General features: G+C 33.7%; 1 long non-coding RNA gene across 2 annotated transcripts in view; it reads left to right on the forward strand.

Annotated features, from left to right (window-relative positions):
• The first annotated feature begins 5,424 nt into the window (after positions 1–5,424).
• LOC122719175 overlaps positions 5,425–14,454 on the forward strand; it is a 98,114-nt gene continuing 89,084 nt past the window's right edge. For both annotated transcript variants that reach the window (XR_006347527.1, XR_006347526.1), the window contains exons 1-2: positions 5,425–5,606; positions 5,687–5,777. This is a non-coding gene — a long non-coding RNA (uncharacterized LOC122719175). The remainder of the gene's footprint in view (positions 5,607–5,686; positions 5,778–14,454) is intronic.

Below are 14,454 nucleotides of genomic sequence, written 5' to 3' on the forward strand. Positions count from 1 at the left end.
CTTTCAAGTGCAGTGTGGTGAGTAGCGACAACATTACCAGCAACCCTATTTGCGTTACCTTCGTCTATCAATCAGGGACAAAGGGATTCGTGGATCGTTGAATCCATGAGATGCATGGATTCCAGCTCGTTTGTGTAGCTTTAGTCCATTCAACGCCAATCCCAAAGTGACACCATCGACATTTTACATCAGCGGCATTCCTATAAACGTGAACGATCGTTTTGAATGGCCAGAATTGCGGAAGTTAGTGGGCTAACTGCAACGCAGTTGCCAATTCGCGGGTGATACGTATAATAATGAAAATACGTACGATATGATTTGTGCAATTGGCTCGCGAAATTCCATCCCCGGTAAATAAAATTGTTACGAATAAAAGATATCTTTATTATCGTTCAAATATTCGGAAGCTAAATAATTTTATATCGCGCCAAGTATCTCTCATCGATGTTTAATTTAGATAAAAGAAAAATTTAATATTCGGGATATCAACAATTTATTTATAGAAATAATTATAAAAGTAATTTTCGATGGATGATTTTTTATCAAAAGGAAATAATCAGCTTTTGTTAAAAAAAAAAAAATCAGAATTTCTTTCCAAGATGAATACTTTAGTTATTATATGAATGTGTATTTTTTTATGCTCTTTTTTTACGTTTTTTATTTGTTATTTCTCTCTCTCTCTCTCTCTCTCTTTTTTTCTTCCACAAATATACGGTTGCCTAAAATATAAAATATAATAAAATAAAATAAAATAAATAAATAAAACCTGCCCGATTGTTAAATTTTCGCATCGGGATCAAATTTCTGCGTATACAAACACGCGTGTTTCGAATAAATTTATCGGTCGATTTAATATCACGCGATAAATCAAACCGGCGTGTAACGATGAGATTTTAATCCACAATATAATTTATTAACAAGATATTTTAATGCAGATTATCGCCACTGCAATATTATAATACGTATGACACCCGGGTTATTACATTACGCTGAATAGCCTGTTATCCTTAATTTAATCCTGGATCATTTCAATTTTCGAAAATCGATATAACGCGTATGTTGAAGATATTGTTAAAATTATTAAAAAATATACATATATATATATTACAATACCTGTAAACGCTGTCTCTCGTACGAAGAAAGCTTAGATTCGACGCTTACCCCGTTACGTGGTATTAGCTTCATTATTTCGCTTAATGGCGCGTTTGATCAAACGATGCCGCGGCGACGCTATTTGTACGACTAAATTAGTTGGATGTTACTAAAGGGAAGGAAGGCTGTGGTGCTTGCGCGTGAAACCAAGCTTGATGGAATGCAGAGTTCGGCAGAGGGGTTGTAACGCGCGGGGGATGGGAATATAAAACTGGAGGACAATTCAAGGGATGACGACAAAGTGCTAGGTTGTAGCTCAAATTCTACTCTATTCTCGACGAGAATTGTAATATCGAAAGCGTACGAATTTTATGACAAATTACGTAGTAATTTCACGCATCTTACAATTTTACAATTTTGTCTGAGATCTAACGTACGACAATATTCTACGATAAAAATCTCTTTGTGGAATAAATATTATTCTTCTTTTCCTTTCAAATATTTAATTACTTTCGAATAAACGCGCTCGAGAAAAATATATCAAATTTGCAAATTAAAATTTACTAATAGATTAAAGAGACGATGAATTATTATTAATATTCCATAAAGCGTTGAATTACGCTTTTTAACGCACACGTTAATACTTTATCAACCATTCTCCTTGAAAAGGAGGGAAAATCTCATAGCGTTAAATCCAGCCATCGAATCATCCCCTACCATCGTCCCTTCGTCGCGAGGAAATTTCATACCGTGAAATCAGAAATCCTTGCCTTGGAATCAAATTCTCCCCATATCATTAAAGAATCCTCGGGACATCAAAGGAAGGAAGGAAGTAAGGAAGAAGAAATCTGGATTCAGACGCGTTTTCTATATCATTTCAAGTGGAATGGCTCGTGTTATATCCCCGTGTAGAAGATGGATGAAAGTTTAGACACTGGGTTGCCTTTCCTGTGTGTAGTAAGTGTTCCACACAGAGAGTTGTGCGCACGGTTGAATGCGCAATCGGTTTAGAGACGGCCGACCGACGATAACAAGGCTGGGTCCCCCGTAAAAAAGGAAACGAAACATCGCGGAATATGCGTGCGGAATTTTTCATGCAATCCCATAAATGGAACCCGCGGCACGGCCGGTACGCACTGCGGAAACATTTGCCCCGGTGCGGTCGTCTCGCTTCTGCTCGAACAGCTCCGCTCGCCCCCTCTCTCTCCCGCTCATTGTGTATATACGAGGGAACACTCGTCGTCGTGCACTGGTTGCACGTTCCATTGCGCAAATGCGCCGTTTGGATTCCACCGACGGCCGCGCTCCAGAGATGTATTTTATGGGCGGGTTGTGCGCGCCATGGAACAGCCACGGTTCCAGGAGGAAGTCCATTCCAGGATCGTGGATAAAGGTGGGCCGGGATCGGGAGGAAAGTCTTTCCCTCCGATTGTTTTCTCCTTTAATTGGCCACGTTGCGAGCAACCCTTCGAATCTCTCTCGAGCATCTTGGGATGCGGAGCCCCGGTTTTTCGAATTGAACTGGCTGAACGATTGCCAGCCCGGGTTAATGCCGCTCCTCGCTGTATCACTTTCAGAGGAGAAGGTTTCAGGAAGGTGGGCGGATTTCTAGAATGTTTATGGAACGTTTATTGTATTCAACAAGTTGACCCCCTTTATTGGAAATAAAGCTGTGATATTTTGATTTTTTAGTGGGCGTTGGAGATGGAGGAGATGTGATGAAATAATGGATCGTGTCGAATAATCTATTTATTATCAAAATAATTGGATCCATAAGTTATTTAAAGTTGGTTGAGAGATATTGAAATATACAGAGACTATAAACAATAACTTTACGCTATAATACTATAATTTATTGTATATAATAGATAGGATTATTAAAATTTGCATATATTATAAATATTATTTACTGTATGTATTTTTGATTATTGTCTTTTGAAAAATAAGAGTTTGATATCAATTATAATTTTTCAATTTTTAATATCGTTAAAAATGTTTAAGAAGCACTTTTGAAATTTGATTTCATTTATATTTTATTTTCCATACTGTTTCAAATTCTTCTTTCGTTAAAAAGTTCTTCTGTTTTATAAAAATAATGAAATATGTAAAAATATTTACACGACAATTATGATTAATAGTTCTGTCTGAATCTACATAATCATTTCATGAGAGCAGAGTTGTCGACATATCCATTTAGTTCATTACCATAATTAGGTGAATTTGAACCGTGGTTCTGTGTGTTTTCGGGGTTTATCGGCATGTTCATCGTCTAATCAATGCCATGAACCCTCGTGATTTCATTTTATCACTGTGAGAATCGTGGGATGAAGAGAAAATTCTCGTATAAGGGTAGCAGAATTAATAAATCATCTATCGATATAAACTAATACTATATCGTGTAAATTAATGTAAATTAACACATAATTTCTATGGTAAATTTGAAAGGATCAAGATATCCATATCTATATATGAACAATAAATGAAAAAATGGTAATAAATGAAAATATATTTGTGAAAAAATAAATATTTATTAAGTTAGGAAAATATTATGTATAAACTAATTCTAAACTCTAAAGTTTAGTAATAATTTCAGTCATATTATGAATTTATAATTTATAACATTTATTGAATAAATTAATGAAATAAAATAATTTAATGAATGAAATGTTTAATAAAAGGACAATCGTCTCGTTTTTGTTAAGCATATTTTTGTTTAAAACAAAAGTGATAAACAAACTTTTTAATATTGGCAATATTTCGTTTATAGAATTAAATAAATTTTAATTGATTGCTGAACATTGATCGTTCGATATTGAGCAAAATGTATAAATGAAATAAATATTTGGATGAACTTCATTATGCTCGAACGATACTACATTATTTGTATTAAATTAACACATTAAACAGATTTATCTTATGTACAGAGTTGAATATCATATTTGAGTAACTTCGATTAACAAAAAAAAAAAAAAAAATAAAATAAAATATGCTACATTAATTATTAAGAATTTCACGTTATTTTTTAAATTGCTCGTTATATTTTTTATTTCAACGTATAAAATAAGATAAAAATCTTACACATCACCAAAATCGGAAAATGGATACAAAGAGGCTGTTCCTTTTTAAAAATATCAACTTATACGTATAAGTTTCTAAAAATGTTTCGTACGTGACTTACTTCCGCCACAATGATTCTCATCTTGCTATATATGTCGATGAATCTTCTTGAATTATAACTTGAATCATATTACGTAATATGTCGAGACAAGGTGACGACGTGGCGCCACTACAAATATTTCTTAAAGAAATAAGGTTCTATTGCCTAATATGTAATAACTCGTCAGCGATGCCTCTGGCACGATATTTTTCTCCCAGCAACTTCTCAACGTGTTCCAACGCTGAATGTGGGCCGGCCCACTTTTACAACGTCAGTTGTAAGAGGAACGAAGGACGAAGGACTCGAAATCGCCCCTGAGAATAGTACATCCTTCCCCTATACGAAGAAAATCGAGGATGGTGTCGTAAAAAGGAATTTACTGGACGACTTATGCTCCTATAGAAGAAAGGGCGGTAATAATACTAGCCAAATCTAAGAGGGATTCAAAGCACACGACGAACATTCACGTATAATGTATGAATTGCTTAATTAGATTTACTTGAAGAAAGGTCATATGTTGAATTTTGCAATTTTTCTAATTAGAAAAGTATATGCTTCGAATAATTTTGTAATTAAAAAAAAAATTTTCGCTCGTGAAATACTATTTTGCCGAAATTTATTCTATATTTTTCGCGAATTAATCGCTTTTAAATTTTTTGAATGGTTAATTATAAGAACTGTTTGTTGAATATTGATATTACGAGATATAATATGATCGATTGTTACGATAATTTATTATGCTTTTTTATTTTTTCAGTTTTATTCTATTCTGAGCAATGAATAATGCAAAAAACTATTTTTCGAAAAATTATAATTTTTATAAAATTATAAAGAAAATATTTAGTAATTTTTAAATAAGATATTATTAAAAATTTGGAATTATTTATTTATTATTTATTAATAGATATTAAATATTTAATGTAAGAATAAAATTATTATTTTATTTATTATTATTTTATAAATTTTAATAATCTATTCTTAATATATTTTTAATTAAAATATTTAAAATATATTATATAACATTTTAATTTTTCGCGCGATTTTTACTCAAGAATTGGTTTATAATGTCGACCAATCAGAAAGCTTCTAAGTAAACTGTGGCGCGCGACGTCATTCTCCTGTGGATAATCATCGTGAGAGGACGTGTATCGCTCCGGCTTCGGTGATTCGAATAATTTTATTCACATTTTGTTACCAAATTTTATAATTTAATCAGTTTTGTTTATTTAATAATCTATTTATATTATTGTAGTAGTGAAATTAATTAGTGTTTTGAGTTTTTTTGTGTTTTTTTCTTGTCATTTGTGTATTTGATTGTGAGGTTATCGATACTGCGTAGTAGCTTTATTGAATCTAGGTTCGAATTCACTTGTTGCTTCATCTTAATATGGTTCTTTTTATACATTTATTTTACGATTTTGATTTTCATTTGTGCAGATTGTCGGAATAACATCGAAAGAAAAATGATTTATAGCATGCATATGCCACGACGATTCGTAGCTGATGACGTAGCTTCTCTTCAAGATTGGTAAGTTCCACAAAAATTTGCTTAGAATAGATTTTTATAATTTTTTTATCCATATTGAAACGAACGTACGATGTAAATTTGATTTTATTAAATTAAATTACGTTAATAATATGTATTTCGATCTAATACGTATTTCGATCTAATACGTATTTCGACCTAATACGTATTTCGACCTACATGTTTCGATACTGCGTCTATTAGTAATGTTTATATATATTTCTCTTTCTTGTTCAATGTTTTGCTCGAAGTACGTGACATTTTTTCGTTGTAACGTTTCCAAAAAAATTGGAAGTACGCGTTCGTATTATGCTCGACATGTTTCGACATGTTTCGACATATTGCTGAACTGCGCATTTCTTTTCCCTTCGTTATTTGATAATCGAAATTATGACGTGGCAATTATCGATATTCGTGTTTAGAAATTTTAGTATTTTTCCTTGAGATACGTGATTTATTTGCAATATACGTAAAAGTACATATTTTTTCATTTTTTCGTAATATCTTTCTAAAAAATTGGAAATTGCGTCATATTATATACGTTTCGATGTATTTCTATTTTTCCGAACTACTGCGCATTTCTCTTTGCTCATTCGTTATTCGATAATCGAAATTATGACGTAAGCGTAATTATCGATAATCGTAGTATTTAGAAGGCCATTTTTCTTTGAGGTGCGTTTGTTTGCTGCTGCGTAAAATGTAAGTACATATTTCTTTTTATAGCTATATAATAATTATTCGTATATTCTATTTATTATTCGATTAATACGTACGCTTATATTATATAATTGACAATCTTTCGAGTCTAAATTACTTATTTTTTATTCATTTACATATCTTTTCATAGCTATATATATATATATATATATATATATATATATATATACACGTATGTTTATTATACAATTGACAATCTTTCGAATCTAAATTTATTTTTTATTCGTTTATTTTGATAATTAGATAGTTTATTTTACATCATTTCTAAAAAATATTTTCTAAAAAAAATATTTCTATAATCCGCCGAAAACCTAACCTATAACGTTTACCTATAACCTATACATTTTTATCACGCGAAACTTTTTATCGTTAGCTAATAGCTGTTACAACTCGAAATATATCTCTCGCGAATATAAATTGGCAATTAAAAGCAAAAGTTTCGAAACGACACTTATGCGTGGATAGCGAGAAAGGGGTAACGGAAGAAAGTGAGGAACGAGTCAAAGCGACGTCTCTCGAAAGTTTCTCATTCTTGGAACTTAAGTTTGCCTTTCAGGGGTTGTTCGTAGGATGAGAGACTAAGTCTCTTCATCTGTCAGGTGCAACCAGTTATCGAGTTACTTAAAGCGTTCCTCTTCTCATAAACGTATCTTATCTTAACGCTGCTTATGACCGCGTCAAAGGGAAAAGTATCACTTGACATTTACGTAATCCACGAACTGATTTTTTTTCGTGTATCTTGTAAAATCTTGTAATATATGGGACAGCGAGTGACTTTTAATTTCTTTTTTTTTTTTTTTTTTGTCGTGAAGCATACTAATAAAATCTCGCGAAAATTTTCATTCTCTAAAAGTTTAGAATATTTTTATAATCGAAAATAGCTAGTTATTGTTTCCGCGTTAAATTAAAAAATAATTTTTAAAATATTGTACGATGTAGTTCGTACAAGATATACCATGCAAAAATAATTATCATTTCGAAATCGGATAAATGGCATAGGTATATATATGACAAGAAATAGAATAGTTTGCAAAGTTAGCAAGTTATTAGAGAGCTGTGGCGTGACGACATTAATAATACCTTATTATCTCTAGACACAATTCGTATATTGCTCGAGGATAAATGGGAATGTAGTTAGACTCCACCAAAAACTATTTGCTCGTGTCATCAAGATTATAGTATATATTATTCATAGTATTGCTTTTCTTTTTTTAATTTTAATCGCGATATTTTTTAGGCATAATATTAGATATTTTTTTGATATTTTTAGACTCTTAGCACATCCTTCATAAAGAATAAATGATTGATAAAGAATATTTCGTATGTTAAAATTCGTAGAATCGCAATTTTTCTCGTGTAAAAATAATAAATGTAATTAGATCCTTTTGGCAAAAGATGAGCTAAATCGACGAATGTTTTTTTAATTAATTATAAAGAACGTTTTCAAATTTTATAACGTCAAGTTAACGAGCGTGAAGAAATCGGTTTAAAAGTTCGTGGAAAGAGTTTGTTTTAATTTTTCAGATTAGAAAACAAAAATATTGATCAATTTTTTTTATTAAATATATCGAATTAAACGAAATATTCAAAACTTTCGTGATTTCAACTCGCAATTGTACACACGTGTGGATGCGTATGCAAGCGTGAAATCTTAGCGAATTTACGAGCAACATAAAAAGGACAGCATATAACCGATACAGAATAGAACTTTACGAAGCTTTTACGAGCGTGCGCAAAAAATATAAAATTTATACACCGACAGTCATGAAAGGCACAATTTTGTCGCGTGCTTTAATGCTTGGTTTTACGATTAGAACCATCCAGTTGCGTATATTAAATTCTACGCCATCAGTAAGCATACGCTTGTCACTATTAATTCAAGTTTATCGTATCAGGTTATGAAATCCATTTTAGAACTAATAAATTCAAACTATTATATCTATATAACGATTGAGAGTCGCGATTAAACGAACGTTATGGATTTTGTCCATTTAATATCATGATGATTCAAAATGTATTTATATACATAAAATTTTCCAATTAATGAAAATAGAATTAGAGTTATATTCAATCTAATTGACTTATTAAAATCGTCAACGATCGAAATAGATTTAAAAAAATCATCAAGATCGTAATAGGTTTCGGATCTCTTGTCATTTAACTCGTATTTATCTCATTTCGAAGCAGAATATTTTTGGGAGAATTAATTTTTAATTGGACAAAATCACATATTCGCAACATTCTTTCGTACAATTTTTTTCAAATATCCACGAAAAACGATTCAATTATCTCTTCTTCTAATTATCATTTCAATGCTCTCCAAATATATTCCGCTACCCTTTATTACACAACTTACCGTCTCTTCTACTCATACTCATTCCCGACACGCGATAAAACAACATCAATACATCATCATTTCACGCGAATTATTATTTACATATACCCGCAACAAAAATATCGTCCCAACTTATTTCAACTCGTCGCGAAATAGAAATCGAATACCGAAAACTTAAAAATAATCGATTATAAATAAAATTTCGCTCTGAGAATCCACCAATCCCGCGATCGAGGAATGAACGCGGAATAGGCGTGGATTTGTCGTTATTCGCGGTCGGTGTACACCCGTTTCGGTTTCGAAAAGTTGGTCCCAGGTCCCGAAATGGCGCCGGCCGGGCAGAATCAAATAACAGAACGCGGTTTGTTTGCAAGCCACCCCCGAACGGCTAGCAGGAACATACAAACCATTCCCCTCCTCCATCCATGGAAAACAGTCGAGTCCAGTCGCGAGTCCCTCCAACCCCCCTCCTCCCATCCCCCTCCTCCCTCCCCTTCGACCCCTTGGACGGGACACGGCAATCAGCGCGAACGACAGTAGCAACGTTCACCGCATACAGATATCCACGGTTTTATTTAGGGCTTTCGGTTAGAAGGTATAGACGAGTACAAACACGGCCTCGTAGAGTGGAATACGACGAAAGGGTTGTATATGTATGTATGTATATATATATATATATATATATATATATGTATATGTATATATATGTATATGTATATATACGTATAGACGTTGGATAAGCTGGTTTATACAGGGTATACAGGGTGTCCTGGTGCGCGTACACGTATACAGCCGTGGTGTATAGTTGGCCTCCGCGTATCCACGAGTGGAAATTCATTTTAAGTTTAATGGGGATTTCGCGGGACTAATCCGACTCTTGAGCGATTTCGCCCACCGGGGAAAGCTTTAATTAAGGACTTTACCAGGTAGTAGACGTGTGCGTATACACACAGATCTCCACGACCATCTCCTCCCTCCCCCAAAGACGAAATTGTCCACTCCCACTATTTTATCGGATAAGAGAAAGATAAGGCCGGATGCATAATTGAACAAATGATAGCCGCCAAACCGTCCGAAATCCGATTTCCCCGCGCTCATTAGCTCAATTGCGCTTCTTACGAATTGAATAATGGAATAGGCTTGTATTAATTGGCCGAGAGAGGGAAATACTCTCTTCGAGTATTAAAATTATATACGATTAGAGATCGAGTTGGCTCGTATCAATTTCGAAAAATTTCTTATTCTCTCTCTCTCTCTCTCTCTCTCTCTCCTCGCCCTTTTCAAAATTTGAAAGCTTAAAGAAAAAGAAGAAAGTAGAAAGAAACGAAGTTAAATAGTTAAAAAAAAACGAAGCTAAGTTCCCAGAAATGGGAATTAACGCGAAACGTGGTATCGAATAAACCGCCATCGACACGTACCGGACTCGTTATTCGCCCCTCTCTGTAATAACCGCGCCTTTCACAAAGGCACGAAAATCTTCATCCGTTAGCGGTTCGTTGCATAATTGACGACACACCCGCCGCGCTTGCGAGAGTAAATTCGCCTCGTTTACCTGTTCCACTCGAAGCCGGCCACTTTTCACCGGCCCGTATAATAAAACGGCGAATAATTTTAACGAATCGACCCTCTCCTCGCTTAATTATAATACGCATAAGGGCAAGTAATGAGATTGCCGCGCTTCATACATCCTGTGCAAAGTATTTCTCTCGAGGATACCTATACATATATATATGTATATATATATAAACCCTTAAAACGTTCAACCTGGCCCAGGTCTCACCCCCTTTTGCCCGTTGTGCACACCACGGTAGGTGGTAGCCAAGTCGTTAGTTGACGTTAAAGGGTTTCGAGAGTAACGTTGAGAGCACGCGTTGTTTTCGTCGCGAAATCCGTATGGACACGTACGGTTGCCATTGGGGCTAGGTATTGGGGGGGAGAGGGGAGGGGAAGGGGGCCCTTGTGTATATCCTCGTATCAGCTCGACTGAGAGGAACTTAATAAAGACCACCGGGGCGTATTGCAATTTGCACGTATGATGCTCGTTTTGGCGAGTGAAAGCTTGTCCAGTGTGGGTGGATGGGGAGGAGGGGGTTTGGCGGAGGTAAAAACGGAGGATAGCCAGAGACGCGACGTGGATGGGAAAATTATTAAATTCGGTCGGATGTCTCGTTTTCGTCCCTTTTTCAACGTCCCCCCCCTCTTCGAAGGACTGACTCTTACGCTCGTTTCACTCTTCTCTCCCCTTCGAGTATCGGTGTCTTTCTGGGGGATCGGTCTTTTCCTGCATCTGCAACTGCATTTCCCGGTTAAGATGAAATTCCCAGACGGTGAGTGGATATAGAGTCGGGTTTCAGTCGGATGGATGATAGGATGGCGAGGGTGTGGGTCTTACCGGCTTAAATTTTCTTTCCCTCGTCTACGTCCCGGGAATCGTATTCTATTTTAATTTTATTCGTGTATTGAAAATTCTCGTGAGCGGTATTTCGAGTAATTTTAATGATGTTTTTACGTAAATGTTGCTCGTTTCGTTGTAATTTCGTTTCGTTTGTTCATTAGATACGATATCAAAGGGATTAGATATTTTTCAAAATTACGCTTAACGCTCTTTTTTGTTTTTGAAATCCATAATTTATTATATATTATTCATAAAATCATTGTAGAAAATTGTCTGTGAATGGTTAAAGCGTAATTTTATTAATGTTTTGAGTGTAAAAAAAAAAAAAAATAGATTAACCTCATTAGTTAATATTTTGTCGCTCTCAAAATATTCATTGTTAAAAAAAAGCGTGATTCGAAGTTAGGCAAAGTAACAATTACTATATATTAATATAATATTTTACTATTTTACTATATTACAATATAACAATTTTCGTTTTTCATTAACATATCGTAATGTGATGATGCTACTACGATTGTAACACGATATATCGACATATCGATTTGTAACGGAAGATAATTTCGGATTTTCGAGTCATTAACCGTTATATATTTGGATATATTTTGTAAAATAGTAAACGTTTAATGGAAATATCGTGATTCGTGTTCGTAAGAATTTCTCGATTCACGGACGGATGTAATATCCGGTAGAGTGAAAAATTCCCGCGTGCTACGCTGACGAGGATTCGTATGCACGAAGAGAAGACTCCAAGTTTCCCCAACTTTTAATTGACTCCATCGTGAAACTTAACAGACACGACTTTGATCGTCTTTCCCTTTCGTTTATCCCGGCCCGCAATATTCCAGGGAGACTTGGATTTGACAAGTACGAGAAACGATTTTTACCGGCGCGCAAAAGTTTGACAGGTTGAAAAAGAAAAAGAAGAAGAAGAGGAAGAAGAAGAAGAAGAAAAAAATTCAGAGGACAAAGTTTGCGAAGTGAATGGAAAATTTCAGTTCGTAGGTTAAAAGTAAAATTTTCGCGATAAATAATATTCAACGATGGCGAATAATTTTTTTAACGCGTTTCAAAAATTAATCCTCTTCATTGAATCGAGATTTTTTTTGTTACCCAAATGTTACATATTTTGTCGAGTGTACGAGGTTTAAAATTAAATTAAAAATTAACAAGGGGAGAGAATGAAGTAGAATTTTGCGTAAAGTTTTTAATTAAATAAATGGTCTCCAAACATTCAAAATTCATTATAATGTTGTAACATCAGAAAGTAGAGCTAGGTTGGTTGCTATTTAATTTTTCGTTCATTAAGTGCGCTTCTCTTGCATAATCACTTTTGAAGCGAATTTTAATGGAAAGCTATTACTTTCATTATATATATATTTTTTTCGCACCTTAGCCTTTCTTACAATTTTTATTACGATATCTAGTAGACACTTTAACATCTTTCGATCGTTTTATAATCATTTTTTTCTTTCTTTTGTAAAAAGTATTATAAGACACGAATATTTCGATAGGTCAACGCGGATATTTAACTTTTTAATAATAATGATAGCAAATACCGTAAGCGAGAAAACAACGCGAATAAACTTGTAAATAAATTTTGCTTGAAAACGTAGTTTCAAATTAATCTTCTTCTTAGTATTCTTAACTTTTCATTGGAACTTTATATTCTACATATTAAAACCTTGGTCATTCGCGAGGGGGAGGGAGGGAGGTTTCCGGCTAGTTTACCTGGAAATTACATTTTGCGTTGCATGCATTGCCTCTCGTGCTGTGGACGGCTGGAATTACAAATGAAGAAATAGGTAGGGATGGAAACGAGGAAGAGACGAAAGAAGATAATCATATAAATAGATTGCAGTTCGTCAAGCAGAACGAAACTTCGTACAATTCTTTTGTCTGCCAACTTTTTATAATTACTTTATTTTGTAATTTCGTGCGGCCATATAGAATGCAGGCATTTTTGCATCACTCTTTCACAGTTTGTAGTATTTTCTTCTACAAACGTTCGCATTTTCAAGCAAGGAATATGTAAAGGAAAGATGACGCGAAATTGGAATATATTATTTTTAATATAATATTTAGATTTGATTTTTTTCTCTATTTCATTCCTCGATTTTTAATATTTTATTTGAATTAATTTAACTTCTGTAGCCAATAGAGTATTATATATTAGGATTTTCAATATTCTGAATACTTGAAAAAAATGTATAATCGATATTTAATTATATATTTAGATTTTTCCATATTTTTTAATATTCCATATACTTAATACCTAGATTCTTTTTTTAACAATTCCATTAAATAACATATCCACGTAGTGAAATTATACATTTTTTTCCCTTCATGGATCGAATATTTCCCTTAAAAAATTACGCTGATTCGCTCTCGTTAATCTAATGATCGTTCACTTGTATTTCAACCGAAAGATTGCGTCTAAGTAGATGTGAAAAACAAAGTGCCAGGGGGGTGGAAGAGGAGTGACGTAGAATGTATAGACTCCGCAGAACTGCTTCCAGCAAGCGGGAGAAATAGGAGAAAATGGAAGAAGAAGAACTGGGCCAGCGTGAATAAATTGCGCCTCCAGCAAGAAGAACGTTTCCTGCGTACAGTCTGACCGGTTAGACACAGCTGGAAGTCTGACAAGTTTCCAGGCTAATATTTGTAAAATACAACACGCAGAAATATACGTGCCTCTCCTGATTCTTAATTCAAAATTGAATGAAATATAAAGTAGATGCTTAAACATTGAAAATTTTTCTTTAATGTGGAACAAATTTACTTTCAATAATTGTATTCGATTGATGCTTCGATGCAGAATATCTGATAATCCATCAAGATTTTAACGAAATTATGAGGTAATAAGATATCTCTGCATACATATTTTAAAAGTTATGCAAAATTAAAGAAAAGAATTAATTTTAATTCGTGTTAAAAAGAAAAAGGAATAATATTAAACGATAAAAGAAATAAGATTTAATTTTGTGAATAATTACAAAAAGAATTGCAAGAATAATATTATCACATAAAATTTCTATCCAAGCATCAATTTTTTTCATTCATTCTAATGATATTTTATACAATTTAAAAACGATTCGTATTATTTTGTAAAAGGTGCGAACTCAAATTTGTTAGATACAGGAATTATACAGGGTATTTACACGAAGAGGAACATCAAGACAATGGGAGGCGAAAGTGGGCCAGCGTGAATAATACTCTTGATAAGAACATGG

Source organism: Apis laboriosa, unplaced genomic scaffold, assembly GCF_014066325.1.
Source record: "Apis laboriosa isolate Shangri-la unplaced genomic scaffold, ASM1406632v1 scaffold70_cov154, whole genome shotgun sequence".
Classification (NCBI taxonomy): domain Eukaryota; kingdom Metazoa; phylum Arthropoda; class Insecta; order Hymenoptera; family Apidae; genus Apis; species Apis laboriosa.